The following is a 19,880-nucleotide window of genomic DNA, read 5'->3' as shown; positions in this document are numbered from 1 at the left end:
CACTTTTTCCATTGTTATCATTGATTTTCTATCATTTTCATCATGTTTTATATCTTCTAATGCATACCAAGATAGCTAAACTATGTCTTTTGATTTTTAAGTGTTTGAGTAAAAATTGAGCATTAAAGTTAAATTCAGGCAGAATCATAAAATCTTGTAATGGCTCGTCTAAAGTTATGTTTGTATGACACTGACGCAAATTAAAGATATATTTTGAAACTACATAACCAAAGATGGTGGAATACCTATTGGCTCGCTCCAAATCAGTTAAAATAGGCTCGATCAGCACTGGTCAAACTTGACCAGTCATCGAGGAAATCACTTGATTTAGGGGTAGATTTAGGATTTTTGGATTTGTCCATATTTTATGCAACTGAAAGGATGAATTCGATCCAATAAATGTAATAGGAATATTTTTAGGTGGTTACAGTAAATATAGTAATTCTCTTATACCTTTTAGCCTATTTAAGCAAGGCTACCAACAACTATGAACATATATGATGGCGACTATTATTTTCTGAATACAATTTGAGATTAAGACTTGCTTTCTTATTTTCTTGTGCATACTTTTCTGTGTAATGTGAATGAATACTTGTTGTAGCTGATTGTCTTGAAGTGTACCAGGCAAAGGTGGAGGGCCCCCATGTTGAGCTAAGTACACTATTGTTGATTTATGTGCATAGATGTAAATATATGTTAGCATCTTCATTTTTTGAGTTAATATTGTATTTCTGTTTTAATCAATTGTGAATATTTCTTTTATAAACTCACTTGCATGTCATGGCCATTTAGATAGTGAAAATGATTTATGTTGAATGATTAGTTTCAATAAAGAAGGACAAACCAGGTCTCTAAGTTAGAGCCTCTTCTTTGTTAACTAGGATTGAATTGAAATCAATATTCACTTTTTCCCCTACTTTCCTAGATTAGATTTATATGCTTTATTTCTATGATTTGGTAATTTATATAAGTGAAAATGGTTTTGTTGAATGAATAGAAGCAATAAGGAAGGAAACTCATGACCTCTGAGACAAGAGCCTCTTCCTTGTTATCTAAAATTGAATAAGATCATTGTTCACTTTTTCATATGCTTTCATAGAACATATTTATATGCTTCCCTAGAATAGTTTTCTTGCTTTAATAGAAAAGAACTTTGATAAAGCCTACTTTGATGAGTTTGATGAGACACTCTCATCATAAAGGTGTTTTATAAAAGGTCTTTATAGTTTTACATTTCAACAATTTATGCTTGTAGCTTTTCGTTTTCAGATTGTAGCATGCATTTATTCATTTTTAAGTATCTAAGCAATTGGTTTCTAAACTAGTTAGATCTAAGATCCATATTATTTGGTGTGTTTCTAAGTTTACCAACCTGGATTGATATTAAAATACATGCTCTAGTTTACCTCAATAAATTAGACTTACATTTTTGGCATCGTTGTCAGGGAAACACACTTGGATACAACTAGTTAGGAAGGTTGTTTAGAAAACATATAAAAAACAAAAACAAAAACACCAAGAAAACATAAAAACAAAAACACTTTTTCATTATGGTTATTCATGCCTAGACAAAGAGATGAAAATGGTATATATACAAAACAAGACCCCCCCAACTACTCAACCATTGGTAGGAGCAGGCTACATTCGAACTAACTACACCAATTGCTAGAAAACCAACTTTTGAAGAGTTACATGAAAAACAACGTTTAGGGCAAAGGTCAAATCTCGTTGAAAGACAAACTTTGTTGGCTTATGGAGTAAAAAGAAAACAAACACAAGTATAAACATCTTCTATAGGAAAACAAAAAGACACAAGAAAACCAATTGTTCAACCTATCCTTGAACAACTTGAGAAAGTTGAAGACGTACAATCTCCTATTTTACTGAAACATTTGAAACAACTAAAAAAGAGATGGCAGAAGAAGGACAAGGATCCAATATTCCAGGACTAACCCAAAAACAATGGATACAATATGAAAGACAACGAAGAGAATGTGAAATGAAAAGAGAAGAGAGAAAAAGAGAAGGTGATACCAAAAGAGAAAATGGAAATAAGAGAAGGGAAGTTGAAAGAGTAGAAAATGACCAAGAAACTACTTTTGGATTTCCAATCTTAGACACTAGAGCAATTTTGGGAGAAGAGGTAAAAATGAAAAATATTCCACTCTTTGTTTTACAAAATTTCTATGGAATGTCTTTTGAAGATCCTGACTCATTATTGTTTGAATTTGATATTCTATGTCGTACCTATGGTCATACTGAAGATACACATAAGCTTCGTCTTTTCCCTGCTACTCTTAAAGCATCTGCATTAAAGTGGTTCATGGGATTAGGTGAACATACTATCACCAGTTGGGAAGACATGAGGAAAAATTTCCTTAAGAAATATCAAGCATATTGTAGGCATAGAGATTCAAAGGATGATATTTTTAGAATGTCTCAACAAGAAGATGAAAGTTTAGAGGAATATTTAGAAAGATTTCTCTATAACCTACAAAAATCTAAACATCATTCTTTAAAATCTTATACCCGTTTGAGCAATATTTTTAAAAGGCATACGAGATGAGTATCTTGATATTCTTAATGTGATGGGAAAATGAGATATTTCATATTTACCATTTGATGAAAAAGAGTTGAACTAGGAATTTTTTTTTAAGATTTCAAAAGTAATATCTTAAGTACATTAGGAACACAAGTTTCTATACTAAAAAACAAGAAAGAAGCAAGAGGAACAAAATCAAGTATTAACAATTTTCTGTCCTAAATGTAGAAAGAAGAATCCATTGAGGGAATGTCCTTTCGACAATATTCATGTTTATGGATTTTGCATTGAAAATCATGCAACTGATGATTGTCCAAAGTTGAAGGAATTGCAGGCAAACAAAATGGAAGAAAGTCAAGGAATGGAATCTCTTTACTATTTAGCACCAAGAAGACCTTGGCAACCACGATTTGTAGGTATGCCTCAAAATCCTACTCAAAAATTTCCTTAAAATTATCCGTATCCTGTTAAGAATTTATGGAATAATCCTATGCCTTGGTAGGCTTTGCCTCCTCAGCAAACCCAAAACCAACCTTCTCATGGCTGGAGGATATGCCTATGGAACCCAACCTCCTCAACAATTTTATTCTCATCCATATCAACAAACATATCAGTCCTATCCTCAACAACCTCTTCCATATCAACAATTTCAGCAACCCCAACAAACAAATCCATTTCCTCAACAATCATTACCTGCATCACCATTAACCCAACCTCAACAGCTTCAGTTGCCATCTAACCAACCACCACCTAGACCAACTCAATTACTAGCCCATCCAGTGGAAAATCCGAGTAATAAAGTAGAAAGACCAATATATAATGTCGAGGAGAAACTTCATTTCCTACATATTCAATCCTTCATGTTCAAGGTATTCATTTAAGGTCTGGAAAAGTTCTACAAAAAGACTCTCCTATCATTATAGAAGAACAAATAGAAGAGGAGGAGAGTCCTGAAAAATCCAACACAGAGCGGATAGTAAAAGATAATCAAATTCAAAATAGTAAAACAATAATGACTCAAACACCTTCCAGAAATGTTAGTTGAGAAAAAATCTTTAATTTCTCTTCCTGGATTTGATGTCTTAGATGAATTAAAAAATGTTTATGTGAAAAATTAAAAATATTACAATCTATACATAGACAATTAATGAATTATACATAAATAAAACTAGAAAAAGAAAGAAGGGTCCACCAACAATTCATGTGATTGGAAAGCTAGCTAACCTCATGTCAACAAATAGTACAATTGAAAAATATGTTGATCTTGGAATTTCAATGGTGACAATTTCCATTAAAAAATTTTCAGTTTCTAAAACTTTAATTGACTTGGGGGCTGCTATTAATGTGATGACAATAGAAACAATGAAATATCTGAATTTGCCAAATATTCTACCAACCACTACAATTTTAGAACTAGCTGATATATCTAAAGTAGTGCCAGAAGGTGTGCTTGAAGATATCATAGTTTCTTTGTATTCTTGGGAGTATCCAGTAGACTTCTTAGTTCTTCAACCAAAGACAAATTTAGGAGGGCCATGGCTGATGCCTTCATTGGTTGTAGATCAAGAAGCATGATTATTTCACATGGAAATGAAAGGAAACATATAATACTTTATCCTCTTGCTCAATCCTCTTCTTTGGTATCATGGCATGGTGAAATAGAACAACAAAAGGAATAAATTCAATCTATCTTAAGAATTAATCAAGCTTTTGATTTCAGAGAAGAGGATAATGAGGATTTAATAGATTTCTTCATTTCAAAACCGAATATTTCAGAGCAATTAAGAACTATGCAATATAATGCTGCAAGTCAAATTCTAGAACAACATTTTCAAGAAAATTGCACAATCAATTCTCTGCAAACATCATTTAATGCTATCTTTCCTGTTAATTCAATCACACATTCTCAAAGCAAAACAATTGAAATCAGTCCTGAAAAATGTCTTAACATTGTAAACAATTTGGAACCATCACAAGAAGAACAATTGATTGCATTATTAAATAAATATTTAAAGGAATTTGGTTGGGATTACAATGATATGCAAGGAATTCATACTGAAACATGTATTCACCATATTTACATAGATGATAGTGTTAAACCTATAAGGCAACCTCAATGAAGAATGAAACCAATGTTGAAAGAGATAGTTAAGGAAGAATTGCAAAAATATTACAAGTAGGATTTATCTACCCTATCTCAGACAACCAATGGGTTTCTCCTTCAGTAGTGGTTCCAAAGAAGAATGAGAAGTGGAGAGTCTGTGAAGATTATAGGGAAGTGAACAAAGAAATTCTTAAAGATAATTTTCCATTACCATTCATAGATCAAGTCCTAGATTCACTAGTTGGGAAAAAAGTTTTTCTCCTTTCTAAATGGATTTAGTGGGTACAATCAAATCAAAATAACATTAGAAGACCAGGAAAAAACTACTTTTACATGTCCTTTGGGTACATATTCTTATAATGTATTACCCTTTGGATTATGTAATGCACTGACTACTTTCAGAGAGCAGTTATGGCCATTTTTGCTAATTTGATACATGAATGTGTAGAAATTTATATGGATGATTTCACTGTGTATGGAAATACTTTTGGCGATTGCTTGAAAAATTTGGAAAAGGTTTTAAAGATATGCATTGAAACAAATTTATCTCTCAATGATGGAAATTTTTTCGTGACGTTAACAAAAGGGATAGTGTTGGGTCATCATATTTTTTCTTTTGGAATAAAAGTAGATCCAACAAAAATCAAAATGATTGTAAATTTATCTGCACCAACAAATAAGAAAGATGTAAGGATTTTTCTTGGATATGCAGGGTATTATCGAATATTTATTGAAAATTTTAGCAAAATGGCCTTGCCCTTATTCAAATTACTTGCAAAAGATGTACCATTTCATTGAAATGATAATTGTCAAGTTGCATTTGAGAAGCTCAAACAAAAACTATCCACAACACCTATTTTAAGAGGACCCAATTGGGATTTTCCATTTCACATCCCTACTGATGCATAAGATACTACAATAGGGGCATCTTTAGGTACAAAAGAGAGTCATATGTCTTATGCTATTTGTTTTATTAGAAAAAATCTAACCCCTGCAGAATTAAACTACACATTTACTGAGAAAGAAATGTTGGCAGTAATTCATGTTGTGAATAAATTTCAACATTACATCACAGGTTATGAAGTCTTCATCCATACAGATCATTCTACGATCAGGTATTTAATGAATAAAACCATTACTGATGGCAGAATAACAAGGTGGTTGTTATTGATGCGGGAATTCAACATTATTGTCCTAGATAGGCCTGGAAAGTAAAATCAAGTGGCATATTTTCTATCTCGACTACATACATCTAGTGAGATTGTTCCTATTTCAGATAACTTTCCTGATGAACATTTATTTGCAATATTAGTTATAACTCCATGGTATGCTAATATAGCTAATTACTTATCAATAGGAAAATTACCTCCACATTTTACATCAAAAGAGAAAATAAAAGCGATTAGAGAAAGTGTTAGATATACATGGATTAATGGAGATCTTTTCTATACTGGTTCTAACCTTATTATAAGGTGATGTGTAAAACAAGATGAAATATTAGAAAATTTAAAAGCTTGTCATGATGAACCTTGTGGTAGACATTTTGTAGATAAAATGACAACATACAAAGTACTGAATCTAAGCTATTATTGGCCATCCATATTCAAATATTCAAAAAGTTATGTCAACAAATGAGATAGTTGTCAAAGGGTAGGCATACATGTACCTTCTGATGAAATTCCATTGAAGCCACAAGTTCTTATGGAGCCATTTGAAAAATGTGCTCTTGATTTTGTTGGTCCTATCAATCCATCATATAATGGAAAGAAGTGCATCTTGGTGTGTGTTGACTATGTCACAAAATGCAGTAGTAGCTTTCCTCTTTGAAGAAATATTTGTTAGATTTGGAGTACCAAGATAAATTATAATAAATCAAGGAGAACAATTCACTTCAAAGCTTGTCAAAGATCTTACAAAAAGTACAAAAGCAAGCACATAAAGTCAACTCCATATCACCCATAAGCAAATGGAAAAGTTGAATCGACAAACAAAGTTCTTGAAAATATCAAGACAAAGACATTAAAAATGCATAGCAAAGACTGGTAAGAAAAGTTAAATGAAGCATTGTGTGCCTACAGAATAACATGGAAAAACACTACTGGATTCAGCCCTTATCAACTTGTGTATGGAAAATAAGTTCTCCAACCTATTGAATGTCAAATTCATACATATAAACTTGCAGCTGAACTAGGATTAGATCTATCAGAGGCACAACAACAAAGGATCTTGTAGCTAAATGAATGAGATGAAATCATAAAAGAAGTTGTGGAATATACATCACTGATTCAACAACAAAGGGAAAAATGACATGAAAAGTTCATTAGAAAGAAAGAATTTCATGCAGGACACTGGGCATTATTATTTGATTCCAAATAAAAAGACTTCAAGGCAAAATTCACTACTCATTGGTATGGGCCTTATGAAATTGAAGAAGTATATGACAATGGATTAGTCAAACTCAAAACTATAGATGAAGAAGCCACATTATTTCTGGTCAATGGACATAGGTTGAAAATTTACAATAAGCCTGTAAATAAAGAAGATTTTCTCAAAAAGTTGTCAACGGAAGAAGATTTGAAAGTAGTAGAAAATCATAGTGATGTGCCTACCCTACGTTCAGATTAAAAAAGAAAGAAAGAGAAAAAGGGTAAAAAATAATAAAGGGGTTTGGCTGTGTTGGGTCCCTATAATACTAGTGATTACCCCATTACTATTGTAGTTATACCCCTTATTTATATTGTTGTGCCCCTATTACCCCCATATTGTTATTTCTATGCCCCATAGAATCCCTCTATTGTTATTTTTGTGGCTTTATATTATTATTGTTAGGTCCGCTGGATTATATTGTGACTCCTTAGACTCCTATATATAGAAAGGAGGTTTTGTCATTTGTATCATCCAAGAATTGTTCATTTATGTAATGTAAAGGAGGTTTCCCCCTCGAAGAGGCTGAATTCTAAGGCGTGGATCTCTCTTTTCTATCTTTTCTTGAGCTGGTTTCATAACATTTGGTATCAGAGCTTTGGATTCTAGGGTTTCGCTGCTCCAAACAGGTCATTGTGGAATTTTTGCTATAACTTTTTTTCTGTGACGTTTCAGAAGTCTAAAAAAAAACCCATTTGAGAAGACATCGTGCTGAACCTTGGGTCCGAATTTCAGAGATTTTCGCATGAAATTTGCGGAGTTATGATCTGAGGAAGTTGGTCTTTTTGCAGACTCCTGAATTACATTCAAAACAGGTGGCCTGGGGAAAATCGTCATAACTTTCCCTCTGAGGATCGGATTGAAATTTCGTAAGAAGGTACAGAAAGAGGACAGACTGTAGTTTCTTGTGTGTGGGTTTCAGATTCAAAGGTTGAAACAGTGACTCGTGGCACGTCGTACAAGTTAGCTCTACTGAACTAGTCTAAAAGCAAGTCATTGTGGGAGATTTCACATAACTCTTCCTTGGAGAATCCAATTTGGCTCAGACTTGTGGCATTGGAAAGAGGACGCAGAAGGCTACTACAGGTAGCTATTTCAGAACTGGATGATCCGAAATTACAGAGATACATCAGATTCAATATCAGGCTTCTATAAAGTGAAAAAAGGTGTGTAGTTTTTTTTAAATTTTTGTGTAAGCTTGGTTTAACGGAATTCAAAGGGCATAGTAAAGCATTATTATCGGTAACTGATGCCCCGAGGAAAGAAAATGCAAACACCTAGTAAGGAACCTGAAAGCTCTAGCATGACTCATGAAGAAGAGGAAGAAATGCTACATGATATATCAAAATTACAAGAACAAGTGCAACAAATGTCACGCTCACAAAAGCTAACAGAAGCTAAGATAAGTGGCGTGGAATCTAAGATAAAGGGCATGGAAGCTAAGATGGATTATTCGAAGACAGATTTGAAGAGAGACATGGCAGATTTGAAGATAGATTTGAAGACTGACATGGAAGAATTGAAGAAGTTGCTACAAGAAAGGGTCACTAATGGTGAAAAGGTAGTAAAGGAAACTCATGATGAGAACAAAAGAAATGTTAATCATGATTCCATAGACTCTAATGTTGGATCGAAGAATCACCATATTCCAAAAATCGATATGAGGAAGTTTGATGGCAAGGATCCCGCCACATGGATATTACAGATGGAGCAATTCTTCGATCTCAATAATGTGCAAAACGCACAAAAGGTACGTATGGCAACTGTATATTTGGAACCAAATCAGTTTGTATGGTATCAATGGCTTTGCTCTCGTAAACAATTTATCACTTGGGCAATTTTTACGGAAGAATTGATAGCACATTATGAAGATACAAAAAGCAACACTTTTTTTAGCCAATTGATAAGTCTCAAACAAAAGGGTTCAGTAATGGAGCACATTGAGGAGTTCCAAAAATTGAACATAAGGGTAAAAGATATTCCAGAGGAGCATAGGATTGATGTGTTCATAGGGTCTTTAAAGGATAATATCCAACATGATGTTCGCCTTTGGGAACCTGATTCATTAGAGAAGGCATTCAGGTTAGCAAGAAAAATGGAAAGCAAAATTATGGCAACCAGGAAGCATACCACTCACAACTATAAAGACGGAAGTGTTGTTGCCCCTAGTCTTCCACAACCTATAAGGTTGACACCACAACAATTGGAAGAAAAAAGAGCAAAAGGGCTTTGTTACAGTTGTGATAGCAAATACACTAAAGGTCATAAGTGTGCTGAGAAGAAATTATTCTACATAGATTGTGAAGAGGAAGAAGAAAAGGAGCAAGAAAGGTCAAAAGAAGAGGATATACTCCAGGAACAAAGCCTAGATGAAGAACAAATAAATCCGACCATATCTTGTAATGCATTGGCGGGAATTACCACTCCTCAAACCATCAAGATAGAAGGACAAATCAAGAAGAAAAAGGTAATAGTGTTGATTGATTCAGGAAGCACCCACAATTTTATTCATTGTAGGGTAGCAAAAGAATTGAATTGCTTCCTATATCCAGCACCAGAGTGTCAAGTGATGATTGCAAATGGAGGAACAATAAATTGCTCTGGAAAGTGCCATAATATCAAGCTATCCATGGGAGAATATGTATTGACTAGCCCAATGCTTTCCATTCCAATGGGAGGTGCTGATGTTGTACTAGGAGTCCAATGGCTACAATCCTTGGGTACAATAGCTTTTAATTTTCAAGAACTTTTCATCAAATTTTCTATGGAAGGAAAGGAAGTTGAATTAAGGGGTATTGCAGGGAAACCAGGAAAGATAATCAGCTCTAATGGCATGACAAAGCTTCTAAAAAAGGAGCAAAGAGGTGTAATTGCACAATTATGTTCGCTAGATGTTTCCACATTGGAATCATCTATTTCTCCAGATCTCCAAAAAGTCCTGGACAATCATTCCAAGGTATTTGAGACTCCCAAAGGTCTCCCACCTATGCGTGATCATGATCATGCTATTCATCTGATTCCAGGAAGTGTTCCTCCAAACATCAGGCCGTACAGATATCCCTATGTCCAAAAAAGTGAAATTGAACGTATGGTTGCAGAAATGCTAGAGGCTGGTATAATTCAACCGAGTCAAAGTTCTTTCTCAGCTCCAGTAGTATTGGTGCACAAGAAGGATGGATCATGGCGCATGTGTCCAGATTATAGGGAGCTCAACAAGCTCACTATTAAAGATAAGTTCCCCATTCCTGTCATTGATGAATTACTGGATGAATTGCATGGATCAATTTACTTCACCAAGTTGGATCTTCGTTCGGGATATCATCAAATCAGAATGAAGATTGAAGACATTCCGAAAACGGCATTTAGAACTCATGAGGGTCATTATGAATTTTTGGTCATGCCTTTTGGCCTTACCAATGCACCTTCAACATTTCAAGGTTTGATGAATTCAATTTTCAAACCATTCCTTAGAAAATTTGTGTTAGTATTTTTTGATGATATACTAATCTACAGCAAGTCTTGGAAGGATCATGTTGAACATGTTGACAGGGTGCTACAACTATTGGAGGAGAAACAATTATATGCAAAAAGATCCAAATGTTTCTTTGGAGTCCAGGAGGTGGAATATTTGGGTCATATTGTATCTCATGAAGGAGTTAAGGTAGACCCTAGCAAAATTAAAGCCATTAAGGAATGGAAAATCCCCACATCCATAAAGCATCTGCGAGGATTTCTTGGGTTGACAGGGTATTATCGCAAGTTTGTTAAGAATTATGGGAGAATAGCAGCACCTCTAACAACATTATTGAAGAAAGATTCATTTTCATGGACTCCGGAAGCAACAAAGGCCTTTGAACATCTTAAAGAGGCAATGTGCCAAGCACCGGTCTTAGCTACACCGGACTTCACAAAAACCTTTATTGTGGAATGTGATGCTTCAGGAAATGGAATTGGTGCTGTTCTAATGCAAGATGAAAGACCCATTGCTTTTGAAAGTCGTCCAATCAAGGGAAAGTTTTTAAGCAAAGCTATTTATGAGAAGGAAATGTTGGCAATACTCCATGCACTTAAGAAATGGCGACCCTACCTAATGGGAAGACACTTCAAGGTAAAAACGGATCATGATAGCCTTAAATACTTTTTAGAACAAAGATTATCCTCTGAAGAGCAACAAAAGTGGGTCACAAAGATGTTGGGTTATGACTTTGAAATCATCTACAAAAAAGGGAAGCAAAATGTGGTGGCAGATGCACTCTCAAGAAAGGATGAGGATGTGGAAGCATTGTTGTGTGCCATTTCTATTATCCAACCAGATTGGATAAACGAAGCAAGGGAGGAATGGAAGAATGACGAAGAAGTGTGGGCACTTATTCGAAAGCTACAACAAGATTCCAGTACTTCTGATACATTTAGCTGGAAAAATGATTCGTTATGGTACAAAGATCGCTTATACCTCTGTAAGAATTCCCAGCTAAAACAAAAGATTCTTATGGAATTGCACACTTCTCCCTTAGGAGGGCACTCAGGATTTTTAAAAACTTACCACAGGGTTAAGAAGGAATTTTTTTGGGATGGCCTTAAATCAGATATTCAAAAGTTTGTGGCGGAATGTTTGGTTTGCCAACAAAATAAAGTTGAAACAATTAAGACACCGGGTCTATTACAACCTTTATCCATTCCAAGCCAACGTTGGGAGGAGGTTTCAATGGATTTTATCACAGGTTTACCCAAGTCTGAGGGAAAGAGTGTCATCATGGTGGTAGTTGACAGACTTACCAAGTATGCACACTTTTGTGCATTATCACATCCATTTAAAGCCAGTACAGTTTCTACTGCATTTATGGAAACAGTTCAAAAGCTACATGGAAACCCAAAGATTATTGTAAGTGACAGAGATCCCATTTTCACTGGAAATTTTTGGACAGAATTATTTTCTTGTCTTGGTACTCAGTTAGCTCATAGCTCATCTTATCATCCTCAATCTGATGGGCAAACTGAGATAGTAAACAAATGTTTGGAAGGATATCTTCGTTGCTTTGTATCTGATAAACAGACACAATGGGTCAAATGGTTGCCTCTGGCTGAATGGTGGTATAACACTTCCTTCCATACAGCAACAAAAATGACCCCATTTATGGCACTTTATGGGTATCAACCACCATCCATCACATCATATTTAAGAGAAAATTCTAAGGTTCAGGCAGTGGAACATCACATCGAACATCAACAACAAGTCCTCCAACTCTTAAAGGATAACCTCGTGTTGGCACAAAATAGAATGAAACAACAGGCAGATCAACATCGCAGTGAAAGAAGTTTTGATGTAGGTGATTGGGTATTCCTACGGCTACAACCATATAAGCAAATGTCCCTAAAGCAAGCTAAGAAGGATAATAAATTATCACCAAAGTATTATGGTCCGTACAAGGTGTTGCAAAAGATTGGTACTATGGCATACAAATTGGAGCTTCCTGCAGCTTCTCGATTGCACCCAGTTTTCCATGTTTCATGTTTAAAGAAGGTTATAGGTGACAAGCTCCCAATTCAAACAATATTGCCAGAACTTGACGAGGAAGGAAAAATTATATTGGAACCGGAAGCAGTCACAGAAACAAGAACTCGACAGCTACGAAATCGATCAATTTCAGAGTATCTTATCAAGTGGAAGAACTTATCCGCTGAAGATTCCACATGGGAGGATGAGAATTTTATGCAGAAGTATCCAGAACTACTCAAGCGTTGAGGACAACACTTTTTTGAAGGAGAGGGGCATGTTGGGTCCCTATAATACTAGTGATTACCCCATTACTATTGTAGTTATACCCCTTATTTATATTGTTGTGCCCCTATTACCCCCATATTGTTATTTCTGTGCCCCATAGAATCCCTCTATTGTTATTTTTGTGGCTTTATATTATTATTGTTAGGTCGGCTGGATTATATTGTGACTCCTTAGACTCCTATATATAGAAAGGAGGTTTTGTCATTTGTATCATCCAAGAATTGTTCATTTATGTAATGTAAAGGAGGTTGCCCCCTCGAAGAGGCTGAATTCTAAGGCGTGGATCTCTCTTTTCTATCTTTTCTTGAGCTGGTTTCATAACAGGCTGTGAAAATCCATATTTCTGGCACAGTACAACCCTGAATTCATATTGGAAAACCAAGTTACTTGGCTAGTACGAATTCTAAAAATAAAATGGTTCTAGTTCATTTCATTATTTCTGATTTTGAACTTTATTCTGACAATAAACTATATCATCTCAGACTCTCAAAAGTTTTGAATCATCCAATTTAAAGACTTGAGGACAAGTCTTAGAATAAGCAAGGGGAGAGGAAAACAAAAACATTAGTTTCATTACTAAAATGCTTTGTTATCCTTTTCATCTCAAGCCTTCTTATTCTTTTCAACACTCAAGTTCAACTTCAAGCATGAAGACACTCAATATGAAGATATTCCTACTTCAACTTCAACATTCAAAGCAACTACAAAAGCACCTGAATTATTTACAGAAGGCGCCCGAAGCAACTAAATTTACAGAGGGACTTGAAATTTAAATTCAATCAGAAGGGACCTGTATAAAGAAATAAGACTTCATTTCAAATGATAACTAAAGATTTGCTGGAAAGACCACTTCATCTCAAAGAGTTACAAAGGCGCCACTTCTTCAACCAAGGAAATTGATGAAAAGTTACGTAAGTTAAATTTTATTTTAATGCTTTTGATTTTGAAATAACACTTCTAATTCAAAAACTAGTTAACCTTGGTGCATGAAGAGTAAATTTGTTTTTTTATATCCTTCCATTGCTGCATAAAACCTTCCATTCCTGCATAAAACTTTCCATCCAGGCATAAAAAAACTCTTTCTATTTTACCATTTTCCTTCACCTATTTTTTCCCTTCAAAGACAAAAGAGAGAGCATCACTTTGAGCATAACGGTTTGAGATTAATACTCTGGTTAAAAATGAAAGAAGGTCTTCATACAAGAGAAAAGTAGGGCGACTTCTATGGATGAAAGAATTTTACTCTGCAAAACAAATAAAGGAAACTAGAGTTAGTATGAGCACAACAATTGAAGAAATAATATTCTTTACAAAGACAATACTTCAAGGTCAGCTATAAGTCATGAATTCTGGAAAAAGGAAGGGATAAACCTCTATTTTTTTTTAAAGGCAGCCATTACATAAAAGTGAAGGATATACTTTGTTTTGAAATGACCTTAAAAATGGTCATTTCAAAACAATCTTTTAGAAAAAACATATGGAAAATGAGATCTAAAAGATTGGATACAAAAGTCTGTAGAAGAGAGTCGAAAGCAAAAGTCATGAATTAATTTCATGATTGCATATTGATGTACAGAGTTTTCATACAAAATTTGTTGCATAAAAATGATCAGGAGATAATATTGAGTTAGCATGCCAAAGAGTCAAAAGATCATCCTCTTTTTCTCATGAAAGAGTCAAAGGAAAAGTCATAGGATGAGGACAACCTCGTTCTTGTCATAAAGACCTCGAATGTTATTGCAAGAAGTCAAAATTGATTGATTGGTATTCATATACGTTAGGGGATTTTTGATGTCTAAAATGGGCCTCCTAAGGAAATTATTAAATAATAGTGGAAATAATAAAATAATATTAGATGACATCATCAGGAAAAAAACTATTTCTTCAACTCATATTTTCAACTTATCTCCCTATGGGTTTACTCAAATTTCGAGTGGAAACACTCGTTGGATGCATAATTTGATTCCTCATCCAAGGAGTACCCATGTTGCATACTTTCGATGGACCCTACTACATGAAAAATGAGAAATACATGAAAAACGTAATTGCAATCACGTTTTTTCATGTATTTCTCATTTTTTGTGTAGCAGGGTCCATCGAAAATATGCAACATGGGTACTCTTTAGACGAGGAATTAAATTTTTGCATCCAACTAGTACTCCTGCTTGAAATTTGAGTAAAACCTTAGGGAGATAAGTTGAAAACACGGGTTGAAAAAGTAGTTTATTATTTTGTTATTTTTTAATCTTTTTACTTTTTTACTCCAAAAATGGTGAATCATCCCCCATGGTTGACATCATCATCTTCAATCCTATTGGTTATAAATTTTATTTTGGTTGTACATTTTTCTTAGGAGGCCCATTTTAGACCTCAAAATTCCCCTAATGAAAAAGAAGCGATTCGATGGTTTTCATACAAGTTTGGAAATGATGCCAAATCATTACAGAAACAAGGGAACCTTAGTATGATTGCACACTAAGGTAACCATCACAACAATAGACCAATTAAGACCAATCATAGTTCAAACATGCTCAAATAAAATTGTGGTTGACAAGTTGTAACATATGGCATAAAAATCAAATAATCATCAACCGACAAAAAATTAAATTATGGTAAGTATTTGTTTACCTTACCGCTTACCTTGTTTACCATGTTGTTGCTTGTTGTAAGTATCCTCAGGAGTACATAAGGTACAAAACGATGAGTTCAAGTCATGAAATGAGTTTGACTATAAAATCATCATCTTCAGAAATCCCGGGAGTACAACAAGCAACAACATGGTAAACAAAGTAAGCAGCAACGTTGTAGAGTATGAGCAATGTAGCATTATTATGTTTAATGTAAACTCATTATACTAAAATCTGTTACCAAATAGACTTTGGGAGAGGGAAGTTTCGAAAACAAAAACGAATTTGAAGCACACTCGGACATTTGGACTATACACTCTTTAGGAAATCAAACCCTACAGTCAATATCTCGAAGCTTCGGAGGAGAGCTTTAAGGAATTGAAGAACAAAGCTATAGGAGATAGAAGGTAAGAAACAAAAACCCTAGCTAAAATTGATTTTTTATACGCTGTAAAAACGTCCAGAATACAAAATTTAGGGCATAACATCCAGTGAAGGCCTCGAAGACTTAGACTTATCTCTGTCTCAAGGTAAGAAATCCCAAGATTTTAGTACAAAAAATCCTCACATAAAATCGAGTTTGAGTTTGAAGTCATGGTAAATCTCGTACTTTCAACATGTCAACAAAGGGTTATATAAAAATACCTCGTGGATTTCAGAATTAATTGGCTGGCAGCACATGCAGGACCATAAAAACAGAGTATTGATCATAGTGGTTTCATTATATGATAACAGTGGCATCAAGGGTTGAAAATAGTGGTATGATGATAATATTTGTGACACCAACAACATAAAGAATTCATTTTCAACATTCAGAAATATTAAGTTCTCACATTTTTTAGCCCAGAAATAGAGCCTTTGACCTAAAAATTAGAAATTCAAGGCAAGAAAGAGAGAAACAAAGTCTTCAAAGTCAAAAGTTTGAACGTAGAATTGAACCAATAGGGTTTCATCCTAAAAAGTGGACAAAGGAAAGTATAGAAGAGGTTCACAAGGCCAGTTTACTTGAGTTTTTAGGCAAGTTTAATGGGTACAATAGCAAAGTAACTGAGGCTTTTTTCACAAATTTTCATGATGGGATGATAGTCATAGGAGATTTGACTATCCCTATAACATAGGATTATATAGCTCATGCTATAGCATTGCCACAAATAGGGGAAAGACATCACAAAGGCAACATTTTAAAGAAAAAGGCTGGAATTATTTCTTGCAAAAATCCAGGAAAGGAACTTTCAATTGGAAAAATGGAGTTACAAGGGAATGGTTCCAGGAACCATGGAGAGATCTCACACTTATTGTTCAGAAATATCTTACCTGTGATGGAAGATATAGTGTGGTGCATATGTATCACATAAAACTCCTTCAACATATCAGAGGGGATAACAAGATAAGCCTTCCCTACTTCTTTACAAAAAATTTATTAAAAATGATTGAAGGTGTAAATGGGAAAAGTGAAAAGAAGGAAACCAGTTACTACCATCATGGATTGATCAAAATGCTCATTGAATATCAGTTGAAGAACACAACAAAAATGTGGAGAAGATTCCTTGAGAAGAATAATTTTATGGAAAATCAAGAAGAAGAATAGTTACATTTAGTATTGGAAGCCAATAAACAGTCAAAATTCTCAAGGGAAATTATGTACTCTTCTTCTTATCCTATGGCAAGGTCAAAGAAGAAAATTGAGGAGGAAAGCCTCGAAAAATAAAAACCCTTTGTATATTTTCCTAGAAAGTTTAGGAAGAGGGTGGCAGAAGAAGTCAAAATATCAGAAGAACCCTATGTTGAGAATCAAAACACCATTGAACAGGAAAATCCTGAAGAATTTCCCATTGATGAAGCCCAGAAAAAGCATCATGATCTTATTGAAGAATTGGAGAAGCAAGCATAAGAAAAACTTAAAGAAATTGAGGATTCAGATAAGCGGTATGAAGATAATGAAAAAGAGGACGCATCCTCTTATTCAACATATGAAAAGTTGAGTAAGAAATCAAAAAGATCTTTGAGGAGACTTATGGAGAGACATCAAAGATTAATAAGGAGGAGGATGCCAAATAATTGGAAGAACTGAGGACAAAATTGCAAGTCACTGAAATAATGGAGAGGCACTTAAAAAAGGAAAATGAGATGTATAAACAACAAAACAGAAAAATCACAAAAGATATCAAGCAAATCAGAAAGAAAACCAAGAAACTTGAAACTTAGAATATTCTCATTTCCAAACAAACATACAAATGGTTAAAGGAAAATAAGCACTGGCAGTATAAATATGAAAAACAGAAGGTGAAAAATGGAATTTACAAAAGGGGGGAAAAGGAGCAAGAGGGAATTTACGTGATCTTACAAGTAGCACAGGTTGAAGCATTTACATAAGCAGGCAAGAGAAAGAGGTCCAAGAGGACCAGGCAAGCATGAGGACATGCTTCTAGATCAGCAAGGGGGAGTGTTAGCTCTCGATTTTGACTCTTTTTGCCACACCTATTACATCACTTTTCCATATTTATCATCCATTTTATATCATTTTCATCATGTTTTATATCTTCTAATGCATACCAAGGTAGCTAAACTATGTCTTTTGATTTTTAAGTGTTTGAGTAAAAATTGAGCATTAAAGTTAAATTCAGGCAGAATCAAAAAAGTTTGTAATGGCTCGTTTAAAGTTATTTTTTCAGGATACCTGGAGCAAATGAAGGATATATTTCGAAACTACAGAAATCAAATATGGTGTAAGACCTATTGGCCCGCTCCAAATAAGTTAAAACAAGCTCGGTCAACGTTGGTCAAACTTGACCTATCATCCAGGAAATCCCTTGATTTAGGGGCAGATTTAGGATTTTTTGGGATTTGTCCATATTTTATGCGATTGAAATGATGAATTCGACCCAAGAGATGTAATAGGACTCTTTTTAGGTGGTTACCATAAATATAGAAATTATGCTATACTTTTTAACCTATTTAAGCAAGGCTACCAACAACTATGAACATATATGATGGTGACTATTATTTTCTGAATACAGTTTGAGATTGAGACTTGCTTTCTTATTTCTTTGTGCATAATTTTTTGTGTAATGTGAATGAATAATTGTTTTATTTGATTGTATTGAAGTGTACCAGGCAAAGGTGGAGACCCCCCATGCTGAGGTAAGTACACTATTGTTGATTTATGTGCATAGATGTTAGCATCTTCATTTTCTGAGTTAATATTGTATTTTTGTTTTAATCAATTGGGAATATTACTTGTATAAACTCACTTGCATGCCATGGCCATTTAGATAGTGAAAATGATTTATGTTGAATGATTAGTTTCAATAAAGAAGGACAAACCAGGTCTCTAAGTTAGAGCCTCTTCTTTGTTAACTAGGATTGAATTGAAATAGTATTCACTTTTTCCCCTGCTTTCATAGATTAGATTTATATGTTTTATTTCTATGCTCTGGTAAATTAGACAAGTGAAAATGGTTTTGTTGACTAAATAGAAGCAATAAGGAAGGACAAGCAGGACCTCTTAGACAAGAGCCTCTTCCTTTTTATCTAAAATTGAATAAGATCATTGTTCACTTTTTCATATGCTTTCATAGAACAGATTTATATGCTTCCCTAAAATAGTTTTCTTGCTTTAATAGAAAAGAACTTTGATAAAGCCTACTTTGATGATTTTGATGAGACACTCTCATAATAAAAGTGTTTTATAAAAGGTCTGTATAGTTTTACATTTCAACAATTTGTGCTTGTAGCTTTCCATTTTCAGATTGTAGCATGCATTTATTCATCTTTGAGTATCTAAGCAATTTATTTCTAAACTAGTTAGATCTAATATCCATATACTTTGGTGTGTTTTTGAGTTTACCAAACCTGATTGATATTAAAATACATGTTGTATTTTACCTCAATAAATTAGACTTACAACATTCACTAGTGTGAAACTTGAGGTGAGTTAGTTTTGCATATTTGGTTGTCCATTTTATATTCATGTATTGGTATAAAAAATGACAAAGTTGAATCCCTTTAGTAGGAAGTGTTTATTTATAGGTTACAATGAAATTTCAAAAGCCTATAAGGTATATATTCTAGAGTAGAGGAAGATAGTAGTATGTAGGGATGTAAAGTTTGAGGAATATTTTACATCCAAAAGGTTTGATGAGCCTATTCCAATAACAAAGGATGAGGAGAAGGAAACTTTGTAGGTTAAGCGAGGCTCACCAGTGATTTCCAAAGCAATAAAACAAGTTTTAAGTGAAGAAGAGATGGAAATATCCCCTTGCACTTCTGTCAAGAGACCTTGATGGTTCACTTATACATTGAGGGATATTGTGGAGTATGTTGGGGACCCTTGGAGAAAGTTTAGAGAGACCAGACCTCCAAATAAGTTCCCAAACTACATGTCATAGATGAGAAACATCC

General features: G+C 34.3%; 1 long non-coding RNA gene across 2 annotated transcripts in view; it reads left to right on the top strand.

The window, feature by feature from the left end:
* The first annotated feature begins 15,540 nt into the window (after nt 1-15,540).
* The window catches only part of LOC149226215 (uncharacterized), a 142,908-nt gene continuing 138,568 nt past the window's right edge, over nt 15,541-19,880 (top strand). For both annotated transcript variants that reach the window (XR_016247721.1, XR_016247720.1), the window contains exons 1-3: nt 15,541-15,886; nt 18,152-18,205; nt 18,586-18,620. This is a non-coding gene — a long non-coding RNA (uncharacterized LOC149226215). The remainder of the gene's footprint in view (nt 15,887-18,151; nt 18,206-18,585; nt 18,621-19,880) is intronic.

Source organism: Pinus tabuliformis, chromosome J, assembly GCF_031772625.1.
Source record: "Pinus tabuliformis cultivar Carrire ecotype Pingquan chromosome J, CPIR1, whole genome shotgun sequence".
Classification (NCBI taxonomy): Eukaryota; Viridiplantae; Streptophyta; class Pinopsida; order Pinales; family Pinaceae; genus Pinus; species Pinus tabuliformis.
The sequence above is the reverse complement of the archived record's forward strand: the minus strand, read 5'-3'. Positions and strand labels throughout refer to the sequence as shown.